This window comes from Candoia aspera, chromosome 2 (genome assembly GCF_035149785.1).
Source record: "Candoia aspera isolate rCanAsp1 chromosome 2, rCanAsp1.hap2, whole genome shotgun sequence".
NCBI lineage: Eukaryota > Metazoa > Chordata > Lepidosauria > Squamata > Boidae > Candoia > Candoia aspera.
Window position 1 is genome coordinate 233,964,293 of NC_086154.1, and position 12,020 is coordinate 233,976,312.

The 12,020-nt window shown below is 37.9% G+C and overlaps 1 protein-coding gene and 1 pseudogene across 2 annotated transcripts in view; both read left to right on the forward strand.

The window, feature by feature from the left end:
• IQGAP2 (IQ motif containing GTPase activating protein 2) overlaps positions 1-12,020 on the forward strand; it is a 166,299-nt gene that overhangs the window by 48,658 nt on the left and 105,621 nt on the right. The window lies entirely within an intron of this gene.
• Positions 3,614-4,644, forward strand: LOC134491645 (mpv17-like protein 2; annotated as a pseudogene).

A 12,020-nucleotide genomic window follows, 5' to 3' on the forward strand; every position in this document is an offset into this window, starting at 1 on the left:
TAGTTTTTTTGGCAACAATATATACGTGGTTTTCCACAGTCTTCTGTTCTTGTTATTGTTGGTGATGGTTTTCATTCCTAGCCTACAGCCCTGATATTCCCTTATGGCAGAACGTGCATTAACTCCTTTTGAATGGCTATTATCTCTTTGTTTTGTGCAAGATGCTGGTTGTCCAAGGAATTTGCAAGCTTTATGAGAGTGTTTTGTAGCAGAAGCCTTTTATAATTTGATCCCTAAGCAACTGTTTAATTATTAATGGTTGGTAGGTGTACACTGTGATGTCATTTGTATATTTTAGAACAATATGAACAAACTGATGATGGCTCAAGCCTAGGCTTTTTCTACATAAATAGCTAAGCTAAAATGGACCATGGGAAAAAGTGTAACATACTGATCCAGCTTAGTCTTCTTTGTGTAGGAAATAGTTTTTTTCTCTTCCCCATATGTATTTGTATTGATTTCAATCTAACTCTTTCACATGGGAAGCCTTCACATGGAGCTACCATAAAGAGAATGTTTTGATAACATGGCCATTATCTTTATTCTTGGCTGACCTACCATAAAGAAATTCTTTATATTATTAAAAAATTACTTTGTTCTGATTCGTAAACACATTATCACAGTATTTATGAATCACAAAAAGTAATTTTAGTAATATAAAGAATTTTATAAATAAAAAGAACATAATGTAAAATATAAAATTGTGCCAGAACAATAACAATCCAGACTGAATTGTATTTCATGTTAAATTATCAAAATCTGTAAACTGCTTTGATTGATTTTATTTACTAAAGTAAAATGGCAATTTATTAGCAAGACTGATTGTTTATTGAAATATATTTGTGTGTGCCCGATCTGTTCAACACCAGTATACAGAAATACATTGTCTTACCTCTCGTACTTGTTTTGTTATCTACTTTGAGCCTTTCTGAGGTAAGAGACTATAAATTAGGAGTGTTACTCTTAGCAGTGTTTAATCATAGTGCTTATACTATATTTTTTCTCTTTCCTGACACAACAGAAGTGAAATCAATACTAGATCCCCTTGTTTTCAGTGCATCTCTATACTGGATCCCCCCCCCCACATACATATAATTTCTGTAACCCATTTATCTTAATTAAGGTCTTCCCATTAAATAAATTTTAATAGTTGCTTCTGTTTTATGAGTGTTCTCTTGTCTTGATTTCTCTATAGTAGTCTAAAGCAATTATCTTGGAGTAGATCCTTAAATTCAAATTAGTGGTTCCCCACCTGGGAACTTTCCAATTTTTTTTAATTATTTATATAAAAACCTAATGTTTTAACTTGTTCAGATTAATAAATCTTGTTACAAGAGATTAAAGTATCATGGGAACAGATCAATTTGAGATATGGTTTCATATCTTTCCTCATTCTCAGAAGTATTATTGAAGTTCTTCAGTGAGAAGATCCATAATAGTAGTTTTGAGAGAAGATTATTGTCCTCTTATATGAACAAACTTTGCCTATGATTTGGAGAGTATTGGAAAATATTGTTTGTGAAAAACAGTAAAAAAGAATGTAAAAGCAATTCCAAAGGAAAAAGTTACTTGGAAGTTACTTAGGAAAGGCAAAAGTAGACAGCATATTCATTTGAAGGGTGGGAAATATGTCCAGTTTTAACTCTGAATACTTTGGCCTCCATATTATTTCAGTTTCACTAATCTTTTGAGCTTGGTTCAGGTGCAGTTTTAGAAGAATTAATGGATATAACTGGAATCAGAATTTCTTCTGTTATGATTGAGTTATCTTTAAAAGTTTAGTATTCCTCATCCTCTCCCCACACTTCTGCCATCATTGCACAATTTATTAGTAAGTTATAGTAATTAAAAACCATACTAGAGCTTGTCTAGTCTGATATTTTCATTATGGGATCTAATTTGATCTCAAAACCTTCTATTACTGTTTTGAAATGCATAAGATAAAAATATCTATTTTGGCTTCCTGAACACAGATTGAATGTTTGCCTAGCAACTAGAATAAAAATACTTAATTACAAGCTTTGCACATCTGATGGAAAAAACAGGTGTGCAAATATAGAGCTCCTAATTCCTCCCTTTTTAAAAAATTCACATTAAATTGGCAGTTTTGCTGCTTGGCAAAAGAATTAAAAAATTGTGCCTTAAACTGATGTAAACGTTCAATTCCCTGCAATGCTCCTAATTTACATACAGAAGAAGGAGCTGGAAGTTGTGGACTGAAATTTCATCAGTGGCTAGTACATCAATTAATGATAGAAGAGGTTTCAGAAAAGCAATAAAATGTGCTGTCAGTTATGTTACAGTAAGGTTTGCAACAAAAAAAGTATTTTATTTTTCAGCTCACGTTTAGTGCAGATTTATGATCAAATGGAGTGACGTTTCTAATGTGGAAATAAACAATTTTCAACTCCTTCCTTCTTGAACCAACTCATTCTGTTTGTATTTTTTTTCCTTACAAAAAAATAGTTTCAGGATTTCTCAGTTGGGGTTCCGTGAAAAGTCACTAGGGGTTCCCTGGGAGATCATCATTTATTTAAAAAAAGCAAAAGCCGAACAAAAACCCTCCAACCTCCAACATTGGATTGGTCCATCAGAGTGGGTGTGGACCCAGGTAGGGATTGCACATGCATGTGCAAGTGGAGAAGTGAGCAAAGTGTGAGCCGAGTGAGCCGAGCCAAGAAGTGAGCGAGGAGTGAGCTGAAGAGAGGAGGGAGGAGCAGTAGGTGGTGAGAGTGTATGCGCAAGAGAGAGATGCTGCTGGGGCCTCCGTGCCTTTCTGCAGGCGCAGCGGCCTGGAGGGGTCTGTCTCAGGGTGGGCACAGGAGATCCTGGCTGGGCTGGGCCAGGCACCAGCGGCAGCAGGAGCCACCCACAAAGGCGGGGGGAAGAAGATGGGGAAAGGAAAAAGTGGTTGTGGTGAAGGCTTTGGCATCAGAGTGTCAAGATTTCAGGAGAGGTTGAGGAGTCCAAATATTAAAGGGAGGGGTGTTGGAGGTTGCAAAGCATCAGCCCCCCTCAAGTTTTTCAAAGGGGTTCTTGGGAGAGGAGGTAGAAAGGGGGGCGAGCAAGGAGAAGCTAGATTTGGGGAACAGGTGCTGGCGGTGCAGGGAGAGGGGAGGAGGCCGGCTAACCCAACTCAGTGTGCCAATGTCATCTGCATCCCTGCAATGCATTTTGCAGTTATCATTCACAACAGTTTGATACATTGCTCAAAACTGTACACGCCCTTAAAAGTAGCCCCCCAAAATGTGCTTATGCCATATGTGGCATAAGAACAATTATGTACCTGTTCAGTTGATGTGATTTATTTGCTACATTAAGTGCAAGATGTTGAAGATCAGTGACGTCACAGTAAGACATCAAAGGAAAATTCTTCACTAGAATATCGTGATGTATTTCCTGTGCTTCATCTTACATGCTGGTTTTAAGTTGATTTTTGTTATCTTTACCATGAATTATTTACTTAAATAATCTCTAGGAAGCTACTATAAAGTAGTTCCTGAAGACACATCTTCTCAGTCTGGGAAAAGAAGAAGATGAAGTATCAAGAAAAACGTGCTCATCATAGTTATCTGAGCTAGATGTATTTAATTCAGAATAACAAAAAAGTGAGATGCGTTCCCATATTATCCAGCAGTTGCCTAGGCTGGCACAAATGCATGCCCTATTTTTTCATGACTGTAGTCTTTTCATTGTCAACAGAGTTAGCTCTGGACTCTTACTAGAAGGTGCAGAGATAAAGCAGTCTTTGGATCAAAGGAAAAATCAAACAACAGTGGGATATTGAGCATACATTTTGCATGGTTGTCACTGGATGTAGCATGGGGCCACTCCTGCATTATTGGTATTTATGGATAGACAAAATAACCCCAAGAAAAGGAGTTCAGTGTCTTAACATTGTCATCATGAGGGTAGCAATCAACCAGGCCTTTGCTCCATTTTCTGGAGGCTTCCTTCCTTCCTTCCTTCCTTTCCTATCCTACCTTTATTATTTTTATAAATAACTCAAGGCGGCGAACATACCTAATACTCCTACCTCCTCCTGTTTTCCCCACAACAGCAACCCTGTGAGGTGGGTTGGGCTGAGAGAGAGTGACTGTCCCAAGGTTACCCAGCCGGCTTTCGTGCCTAAGGCGGGACTAGAACTCTCAGTCTCCTGGTTTATAGCCTGGTGCCTTAACCACTAGACCAATCATGGCGCTGCTTCAAGGCCATAGTTTGGCAGATGGCATTGATGAATTTAGGGATAAATTCTGAGACTATTACCTTGCAGAGCTTATTCTTTGGCCAAGACCTCAAATGTTAAATTTTCTGTATCTCCCCTTGCAATACCGAGTGCTGTTTGTGAATGTAGTGACTTTGGGATGGAATGTCTACCTTTCATATCTGAAACACAAAAGCTGAGGACTGCAAAGACTTGGAAGCAGAACAGCCAAAGAGGAAACTCTTTCTTTAAAATGATTGCACTAGCTAAAAATATATACAGATTTGATGCATTCTCAATGGAATTCTATTCTTTTGTTCCTCTTATCCTTGTAAAGATTAAGCTAGTTAAAATAATGTTTTATTATGCTAGTTTTCCTGAATAGACCTGTTTTTTAATGAGTGCTGAGGCATTTATTGCATTAACCTAGTCTAAAACAAAGCAAAGGCTCAATTTTATTTATTTTGAAGTGCATATACATTTTTCAACAATAAGAACTTTCTAAAAATCCTTAAAAATGTTACAGTTTAATACAAATTCTGATGCAAACAAATTTAGTCTATTTGCAGGTTGGTCTCCAGCTGACTTGGAAATGTTTCATCTGAATATAAGATATTGGGCACATTAGTTTGGGTTGTATAAATTTCCCTTTGTTCCCATTGTCTTGTAAGACTGGGGAAACATTACTAGTTTTCTAGTTACTGTTTTCTTCCTTCAGAAGTTCATGATAAAAAATTAGTAGAAGAAAGGAGGGCTACAATCTCTTAGTATTGTCGCCCTTGGACTGGGTTCACATGTCATATTGAGTAGTGATTTCTTTAAATATGACTCAAGTAAACCACAATTACCTGGGTCCAGCAATTGCATTAACTCATATGTCAAATCACGCAAATTAAAAATCACAGTGGCTAGGTTCACCCAATGTGCTACCCCTTGGCCCCCAAGATGTTATGGGGTAGCTTAATGCATGACCATTACAATGGTAAAGCTCAAATTTAGAAGCCAAATGTACTTTTCTATTATGATTTACATGTGTCCCTAGGATAAATTCCTTCTTGAAATTTACCTCAGTTCATCACTATGTGACCTTGAGATAATACTACAAAACACTGAAGATAAGCTTAGTTAATTAGTATTGGGATGCTGGTAATTGATACTGGTAAAACAATAGTCCATAAAGTTAAAAATGCCCTTGTATTAGAAGGCAGCCTACTTTCTTAATTGCATCATGATAACGTTTGATAGCATAGGCAGGCATTCCTGAGGTTCTGAGATAAAGGCTGGAAATACTGTTTAGTCTCTTGAATATTTGACTGCCTAGTCAACTGTAGCGGTCCACACCTCTATAACATCCTTTGTATTGACTGCTTGGCATTGCCGGTACTTCAGATTTAAGCATCACTTTCTAGTTTAATTTTTACTTGTGGGAATAACAGCTTTGCTTGAGACAAATACCAAGCACATACATACATACATACGTGTGTGTGTGTGTGTGTGTGTGTGTGTGTGTAGCACATGAATGTTCCTGCTTTAATAAGAATTAGGTCATAGAAGTGTGCATATTTGCAGGTACACTGGCAGTTTGCAATGAAGAAATTGAACTGAATTGAACTGAATTTAAACATTGTGGTAACATGAGTCCTAAACGATAGCTGAATTTGTGTGACCTCTCATGAATAAGACTAAAGACTTTAGTGAGGTTAAAATATAACTATTAATGGGCTTCCAGCGGGGACATGGCAGACTGAGCAGCTGTGCCCACGGGCTTAGCAGGCAGGGCTGACAACATGGCAATTCTTTTCAGGCTCAGGCAGGTTTTCCTGAAGCCCAGGAATGTTCTCCAGATAAAGGAGAACACCTGGAATCATCCCATCTGTCCTCCAGACGGCTGCTTGCAGCCAGAAGATCACAGCAGCGTTTTGTGTTTGACTGGTAAGAGCTAGCTAGGAGGCAGGGCTGTCATTTTCCAAGCCACGCTGTAGTCTTAAAGGGACACTAAGACCGTCCACCCCATTTCTAAATCACTAAATTTATGGGTTTTTTTTAAAGTATACATCTCCTAAGAGAGGCTTTCTACAGCGTGGAGAAGCTGGCTCTCTTGGTGCTTATTGTTATTTCTGGGATTACTTTTTAAAAAATTCTTTTTTAAGTTTTGGACTTTGTTTTCCTTCCAAATGTAAAGGAGGATTGAGAGTAAACAATTGTCTTCCTGTTATTATTTTTGTACTAAATTTGAAGATATTAGCATTTTCCTATACGTTGAATCGGCTGATTTGAACCTTCAGCTTTTTGTTCTATTTTCCCTTCAGAGCTGTCTGCCTATCTCCCTCTTGCTTGTGTATATACATTCTGGAACTTTTCCATATCTTCAACTTTTGCTGGTTAAGCTCCTAGGGGGCATTATAATTTACTGCATGAGACATGGAAGATTTTAAACAGATTTCTTCTGATTTCTACCAAGCTTTTATGCAAGATATTTAGGACATCACAGAAAATATGAGGTCTAAAATGTTGGGGATGTGGTGGATGAAACTGAGGAATTCAACAGTGATAGATATGTTTCTTCTAAGAGTGAGATTAGGGTTTCTATTGAGATGCTGAATGAAGATCAGATAGTGGAGGTCAAGAAATTTAAGAGAGAGAGATTTCAAGTAATAAGTGAAATAGACTTTCTGGTGGAATGCCATGAAAAAGGTCATTATGGGAGGTTTTTTTTAAGAGAAGCTGGAACTTCTGAGGGGGGCAGTTGGACTGTTTGATTTTTTTCAAGAGAAAAGCACTGTGCACATTGTGGGGATATATAAATGCTCTGGTTTATTTTGAAGTGGGATAAGGGTTAAAGAATGTTTATCTGAATTGCTTTAAGGGTTCGACTGATGTTATTTGCTTTTAAGGATTTGGATGGTTTTAAGGATTTGATTTAAGGCTACTATTTTGAAATGTTTTTATTTTTTTGGGTTCCCTTCCCCCTGGCTGTTGAGCACAACTATTTAATGCAAGCACCTTGACATTTGAGTATAAGAGTGTTTTACATTTGAAAAATGTAGGTGGACAAAAGAAAGAAAAAGGTTAAACTAGCATATCATTTAGGGGAAAAAAATGCAATATCATGATTCCATAGCACCAGTGTTTCTGTTCTTAAAGCAACTTAAGTTTTCCTCTTGTTTGTCTCAGTGTGTATACTTGAAACAACAATGGTAGGAAACCTAGCATTCTTGTCAAGTACAGTATACCATAAGGCAGGCACAATCTTGAGATGACTACAATTATTATTATCATTAACTGCAAATGCTTACTTTATTTTAAATCAATACTCTTGAGCCTTTCAGAACAATATCTGAATATCATGCAGTTGGGAACTGAAGTTTGGGGGGTTTTGTGCAAAATGGCAAAGTGTATTTATGGAACATATCTAAATAGATCAGTTAAAGATTTAGTGGCTGTGTTTTCACAACATTTTAAGCTTAGCTAGTGTAACCCTAGTTTGATTTTCTTTGTTTTAGCATATTGTGTAAACTCCTTTGATTAACTTCTTATTCAACATATTGTGAGAATCAAGACAATGGGTTTCAGTGAATATACCTCGTTCAAAAACACTTCAAAGGAAGACATTCAGAAGCTTGAAATGGCAGGGCAAATATACAGTAAGTTAGTAATTTCTTCATATTACGACAAAATGTTGGGTTGTAGGATTATTGGGTATGATGGGACAAAGGAGGCACTTAAACCCCGGCTTCCAAGATTTTAAATTGGACCCTTCCTTCTTTGGACTACAAGCCAAATGTTTATTTTCTCAGGCTATAACTAGTTTTGGAGTTGTGAATTCAATTTATTCCTCATTTGGAATAGCATGTTCTTTCTCTGCCTTGTAGATCCTGCACAAAAAATGCAGCTACAAAGAGTAAGTTTGTTTACTGTTTTGGAGAGTTGTCTACCAGGCAGGTACACTATTATTTATTACACAAGAGCCTGAGACAGAGGAATTGGGATAGTTTCTTGACCATGTCAGTAAAAGAAAAATGATAAGTAAAATAGGAAGGAAGTGAAAGAAAAAAGAGAGAAAAATATATATGAAGGAGTGGTTTCTTATCTCCTTTACAACAGTTACAAATGCATTTATATTTTATCCTCTCAGGTTACATCATGGCTCCCTTCTTTCCATATTCTACCCTTTCTAATAAACCCATAAATCACAAGTTCATTTTTTTCTGTTTTCAACAAAAAGTGCATAAAGGCTTCCAGTCACTAACAAATGTACTTATTGTCTTTTCCCTAATCAAACAAGGAAGTTTTGCCATCTCTGCAGATTCTGTCATCTTCACCAACCATTCTTCCATTGTGGGTATTTCAGAGTCTTTCCAACTTTGTGCATGTAATAATCTCGCTGCAGTTATCATGTACGAAAACAATTGTCCATAGGTCTTTTCTAGTTGTCTGTCCTTTAGTCCCAGCAAGGAAAGTTCTGGTTTCAGTTGATTATTAATCTTTAAAATTCTTTGTATCACTGTGTATATTTGACCCAAATTTTTCTAGCTTTTTTTACAAGTTCACCAAGCATACTAAAATGACCCTTCATGTTTTTCAGATTTCCTACATAGATTTGAAGTACCTTTATACATTCTAGAAAGTTTTTCTGGTGTCATATACCAACGGTACATCATTTTATAAAGATTCTTTTTTAAATTATAACAATGTGAATTTCAGTCCTTTCACCCACACATTTTCCCGTTGATCCATCTGTATTTATTTTTATTTTATTTTATTTTATTTATCACATTTTTATCACTGCCCATCTCCCCCACACGGGGGATCCTGGGCGGCTCACAATGAAACAGTTTAAAATGCAATAAAATCATAAATAATATCAATAATCAATAAATATAAACATAAAATATAAAATATAATGAAATCCAAGTAATGGCAGATCTAATTCCACCCAAAGAGGACAAGACTGGTCCTGGCAAGACTGTATGTTATAACTGTTTAAAACTTTCTTAGGTCAAAGTCTTAAGTTTTTTGCTCTTATTTTTAAATTCTTAAAGCTATTATTTTTCACTTTCTTTTCTTTAATCTGGAATGAAGGGTGATTCACTGGGTGTTGTTTTTCCCTCTTGCTGGTCTGGAGATGTCTCTTTAAAATCATTACAGTATATCTAAATGTGTTTAAGAAAGTGAGGTTTTGGTTGAACCCAGTGTCCTTAAAGATTCCACTGCAGCTGTGAGCTAGATGTCTCTCCCTTGTCTCCCGATGTTATGGAGGTTGCAAGGGAGGAGACGCCTTCCTCTTTCCTACTCGCCTGCGACCTCCATAATACCCGACCACTCAACCTACGAGTCAGCTGCAAGGATCTTCAAATCCTACAGTCTCCTCATGAGGAGCAGCCGTCCAGAGTGCAGGTGGCAATCTCTTGGTCTCTCCTTATCCAGAGTGGCTCTACTGGCCCCGACTTGCCTGACCACTGGTCTGCACCACAGCGCCATTTCCACTCCCTCAGAGATGTCTTAGTTCACGATAGTCCTCATCCGGAAGCCATCTTCTCACCCTTCTTGTTTAACATCTACATGAAACCATTGGGTAAAGTCATCTACCAGTCTGGGGTGAGGTATCAGTATGCAGATGGTACCAAGTTATGCACCTCCACCCCAAGCCAAATGCGGAATGCTCTGGAAGTCCTGAAACAGTATTTGGAGGTCTGGATGGGAGGAACAGACTGAATGAAAGCAGGATAGAATAGCTGTTCATTCAGAAGCCCACTGATTCTGGAATTATGCTATATTTGACTTTTGGCGAGGTAATCCTCTCCTGTAGTGAGCAGGCCTACAATCTGTGCGTCTTCCTGGACTTGCGGCTCTTTCTGGAACAGCAGGTGGAAGTGGTGGGCAGGAGGGCCTTACCTAGAGAAAGGCTCACTGAAGATGGTCACTCAGATACTTATTGTCTCTCATATGAATTATTGTAATTCATTTTACATAGGACTTCCCTGGAAGACCACTTAGTAACCTCACTTGGCACAGAGTGCAATGTTTGTATGTTTTCTGGAGAGTCTTGTTACTAACATATAACACTATTGTACTGGCTACTGATTCACTTCTGAATGCAATTCAAGGTGCTAGTTATCACCTACAAAGCCATATATGACTCAGGGCTAGGGTATTTTTAAGAAATTGGACTTCCTCTGGAAGTTGGCCTTTATCTTAGCCTAAGCTAATGGCCTAGAATCTGATTTACTAGGATAATTTGCATACCTCTAGGATTTAAGCAGGACAATTGATTAAGTGTCGCAGCTGTCTTGAGCTGCATCAACAGAGGTATAATGTCAAGATCACAGGAGGGAAGAGTCCCATTTTATGCTGCCTTGGTCTGACCACACCTGCAAAACTGTGTCCAGTTTTGGTTGCCATGATACAATAAAGAAGCTGAGGAACTGGAAAGAATGCAGAGGAGAGTAGCAAATTTGGTGAGGGGCTTGGAGGCTAATTCCTGTGAAGAATGGTTATAAAAACTGGGTATGTTTAGCTAAAGGGGGAGACATGATAGCAGTCTTCCAAAACTTGAAGGGCTGTCACAAAGAAGAAGATATGTTTTATTCTCTGTAGTATCCAATGGCAGAACAAGAACCAAGGGATGGAAGCTTTACAAAGAGTGACCCAAACTCAAAATAAGGAGTAATTTCCTGACTGAGAGAGCTGTTAAGCAGTGGAACAGCCTGCCTCCTGGAGTTGTAGGTGCCCCATTACTAGAGATTTTCAAACAAAGGTTGGATGTCCATTTGTCTGGGATAGTCAGAGGATTATTGCCCTGGTTGGAGATGGACCAGAAGACCTTCAAGGTTCCTTCTAATTCTATAATTCTGTGATACCCTATGAATTTACCTTGTATAGATTCTGTTTACTCTATCTGAGGACACAATCCCCATATATTGAGAAGTGTGACAGGAGGGGGTCTAAAAGCAAGCATTCTGTATAAGGACTCCCATTCTCTGGAATAGCTTGCCCCTCAAAGAAAGGATAGCTCCCACTTCCAGAAGCTTATAAAATCTTGGCTGTTCTGGAAGGCCTTTGGGACTTGCGTGCTATAGAATTCCTAGTGCCAGGAATGTCATATTAATGTTTATTTTTTACAGTAATTATGTATTGTATTTTATTATATTTTATTGTTATTACTGCACTGGCTATGGCTGCTTATTTTTTGATTTGCTTTATTTGCATGCTGCCCATTCTTGAAGGCTCTGGGTTGCTAATGATCAAGATCAGCATAAAATAAAAAGCAACCTCCTCAGAAATAATAAGTGAACCCACTCATAATGTAAACAAAATGGATGATTTCAAAATAATAAAAAATACATGTCATTCACCTGCAGATTCCAACTTCCACTCACAACTTGCTACCTTCCTGTGCTACATGGAATAACCAAGTCTTAACTGCTCTCCTGAAACCCAGGAAGGGAGAAGCAGACCAGATCTCCTTGGGGAGGGAATTCCGAAGTATGGGAGCAGTGACTGAAAATGCCTGCTTCTGAGGTTCTGACAGAGGACAGTGTCATAGACAGACAGACAGACAGACAGACAGACAGGATCTGCAGGAAGTTGACCCTATTCAACCCTATTCAGGTAGAGAATATGGAAGAAGGTTGACTGTTGCTTTTGTACTTAGCTTAGAGTTGTCTTGACTGTAGCACTTTATAAACTTGATAATAATTTGATTTCATAATGAAGTAAAAATGGTTAATAAAGTCTGGTCAAAAAGTTGTCAGTTTTGAGGTATATACTCAGCTTCATGTAAAAGCTGATTTACACTCACTGTCTTCTAGAAAAA